This window comes from Chinchilla lanigera, unplaced genomic scaffold (genome assembly GCF_000276665.1).
Source record: "Chinchilla lanigera isolate Chin_1 unplaced genomic scaffold, ChiLan1.0 scaffold00225, whole genome shotgun sequence".
NCBI lineage: Eukaryota > Metazoa > Chordata > Mammalia > Rodentia > Chinchillidae > Chinchilla > Chinchilla lanigera.
Window position 1 is genome coordinate 95,336 of NW_004955626.1, and position 3,781 is coordinate 99,116.

General features: G+C 39.5%; 1 pseudogene; it reads left to right on the top strand.

The window, feature by feature from the left end:
• The first annotated feature begins 2,227 nt into the window (after positions 1–2,227).
• Positions 2,228–3,781, top strand: part of LOC102023768 — a 9,007-nt pseudogene continuing 7,453 nt past the window's right edge.

Sequence of the window (3,781 nt, forward strand, 5' to 3'; positions counted from 1 at the left end):
ACACATCTACAGAAATCACCAGCAGAGTATAAAGAAAACCCACAAACTTGGAAAAAATTGTAGCTGATTGCACCTCAGACAAAGGGCTTCTATCTAGTACATATAAAGAATTAAAAAAATATCAGCCTCTCCAAATTCAAAGACCCAGTCCAAAAATGGGCATCTGATATGAATACACACTTCTCAGACAAGGAGATACAAATGGCAAATAAATATATGAGAAAATGTTCAACATCATTAGTCATTCAAGAAATGCAAATTAAAACAACACTGAGATTCCACCTTACCCCAGTAAGAATGGCTAGCTTTAAGAAATAACCCAATAACAAATGCTGGCGAGGTTGTGGAGAAATTGTATCAGGGTTTACTAGGAGGAAGGTAGGCTGACAATGGCCACATGAAAAGTCAGATGTGAAAGAATGCAAAATGGCTATTTATGCACTAGAAAATAGAGGATCCATTCAAAAGTTCAAGGCCTGGTGCTGAATGCAGAGTTCTGTGAGAGTCAGTATCAGGATGCCGAAAGGTCTTCCCTTGAAGGCTGAAGAGTCTGTGGTGGACCACTAGAGATAGAGGTCTAAAGGCAGCAGTGAAGACTGGAGCTCTTCTGGAAAAAAAAAAAAAAGCAGGAGAAAGACCCCCTTCTTCTTTCCCTTTTTTTCCCATCCACTCCACAGGACTACTGGTTGATGGCACCCACATCCAAGTGGTTTTTCTATCTTCAGTAAGCCTCACATCCAGACACCCAGAACTGTGCTATACCAATCTGCTGGGCATTTCTTATTCAAGTTGTTACTGCAACTAACCATCACATTTATACTTTAGATTTCTTTTATAAGAGAAATTGTGTAATATTTAACTTTTGGTTTCTGACTCATTTCAGTTAGCATTATAATCTTAACATCCATCCATTTTCTGGCAAAAGACATGATTTCATTCATATTTATGGCTGAATAATATTCCATTGTGTATTCATGTCACATTTTCTTTATCCATCCTTTGGTAGTTGGGCTGTATAGGCTGTTCCCAGAGCTTAGCTAGTGAATTGTGCCATTATAAATACACATACACAAGTATTATATTATGATATATTTGTTTCTTTTTGGAATATTTTCAGGAGAGGTATAGCTAGGTGAAATGTAATTTTTTATGCAGTGTACGTAGGTCAAATAATTTCAGCATTTTGAGGAATAGCTATGCAGATTTCAGTCATGATTTTATTTTATTTCTTCATGATAGTCATTCTTTCTGGAGTAAGACAGAACCTTGGTGTTGTTTAATTTGCATCTCTCTAATGGGCAGTGGTGTTCAAATTTTTTTCATGTGTTTATTATTTATTGTACATCTTATGAGAAATTCATTTCAGTTGACCATATTTTATGTGTCTTTTATTTTGGAGGCTTTTTATTTTAGTTCTTTATATATTCTAGATATGTATCCTCAGAGGAATAGCTGACAAAATATTTTTCTGGCTAGTCTCTTAGAAAAATAGGAACTTTCTGCATTGTTCATGGATATGTAAATGCCCCAGTGACCCTGCTGCTCAGCCAGTGACAGCCCATGATTTTGTTTATCCCGATGCAGCCATCCAGTTTCCAGCTATGGGCCAAACCCAGCAGCCCCACCTTCCTGGCCACCTCCCAGCCCTCGCCCTGTACATTCATTCATTTTCCCCCCTCCTGAGATTGCACATGCCATCCCACACACATCAGGCAAGTCTTGGTTCCCTGGGCTCCATCTATATGCCCTACATGACCAAGGCTGCACTGACAATTCAGTGATTTTAGAGTTGGGGATTTAGCTCAGTGGCACAGCGCCTGCCTGGCAAGTACAAAGGACAAGTCAGGGGGTTGATTTTAGAGTGAGTGTGGGCACAGTGGAGACATTCCAGGTGCTGCTATTGGTGTGGAAGAATACACCACTCCTGTGGGGATGAGAAAGTATAAGTCAAGGTGCCCAGGAAGCAGATCAACCAAACCAGCTCATCTGCCAGAGCCTGAGTGTTTATGAGGTCACCTTACTGGGAATCAGGGGTTGCAGAAACCAAGTCAACTCTGCCCTACAGCTTGATTTCCCTTGGCTCTACCCCAAACTCCTGCTTGTCCTACATTCTTGCCCCTGTCCCAGAAGTTGACTCCAATTATGTCGAGGTCCTGGCTCCCAATGGTCCGAACAGCCGCCAACAATCTGGATCTGGTTCACTCTCTTTCAATCACAGGACGTTATAATGCGTGGAGCTCCACCCGCCCTGCTACTTGGCCAGTCACAGCTCACCACTAGTCCTGCTGACCCAGTTCCTAGCAACAGGCCTATGGTAGTATAGCAGCCAACACTTTCAGGCAGCCAGCTGCCATAGCCTTCTGTACATCATTCCATTCATTTATTTATTCATTCATTCATTTTTTTTTAAACAGTACTGGATAGAATAATTGGTGTTTTAGATTGGTTTTACTAGGACCCAAGGTAGACATAATCTGAGATACATGAAAAGTGACATAATTGTGTTTCTATCAAGGGATGAAGAGATCAAAGTTCAAGTAAGTGAAAAATAAGCTCAAGAGTGACATAGAGATTTTACATGTTGTGTTCTAATAGTATTCACAATGTATTTATTTGCCAGAGATGCAGATTAAAACATGATCCTATTTACTCTTATGCACACACTGAGATGATTAATTTCACATCACCGTCTAAGGTTAGTTATAGAACTCCTTAGGAAATCTTGTGACTGATGATTTTTTGTGTGTGTGTTGGAGGGGTTATTGGTTAGGATTAGAAATGCCTTAAGGAGTCCGGTTTTTGCCCCAAAAGGTAGATCCATTCCTTTACCACTCTGGTAGGCCTTTCATTCCCTTGTAATTAATAAGGGAGCTTAGCATGCATTATTTTTTTGATTCTGAGAATGAACTCATGTTCTAGGAAAGATGGTATTGTCTTTTTGGAGTGAATAAGAGAACTAGAATCAGAAAAGTTAAATCATGTTCCATTACGATCTTTGTATTTTATTTTTATTTTTTAAGAGTAGGAGGAATTTATTGAGAGTAAGCTTCTATGTGAGGGACCAAAGGGGGACTGGAAAGTGAGTTTCCCACCAATCCCATTTCTCAAGGGCATTTTACTGAGCAAAACTATGAGGTGAGGCAGGCTTAAGGTGGGACAGAATTATAATAAATGAATAAGATAACAAATACAGTCCCTTAGGTAATATTGATTCAATGGCAAATCATAGGATGGGTGTGAGGTCAAACATAAGCATGGGTAACCAATAAGTATACAAGTATAGTAACTAGGGTAATATTTGATTAAATGAGGATCAAGTGGGAAACAAGTCACATAGCAAGTACACATGGGTAGACAAGAACTTTCCTGGAAGGACTGGGTTAAGGAGGTTTGGTCTTCTATCCTAAGGTGATTGATGCCTACATAGAATATCAATCACTACAGTTCATCCCAATAGGAAGTATATGGGTGAATCGTTCTTTTTCTTGAAGCCTGGCCTTCAGTGAATGCACCTCCAGGCATAGGTGTCTTCTGCATTGAACTCTCAAGGGCCCAGCTCTGTCTGATTACCTACAATATTTCTACCTAAGTTAGTGATCTATAATAGTGCCCGCCCAAGAAGTACCCCTAACTGACATAGGGAGCAATGGTCGAAGACTCATCTGACTACTTCTAGCTAAAAATGGTCATAGTTGTGATCAGCAATCAGAGATACTCCACAGAGAGTCTATCTATTCTTTTTTTTTCTTTTTATTTTTCTTTTTTTTTTTTTTTTTTTTTT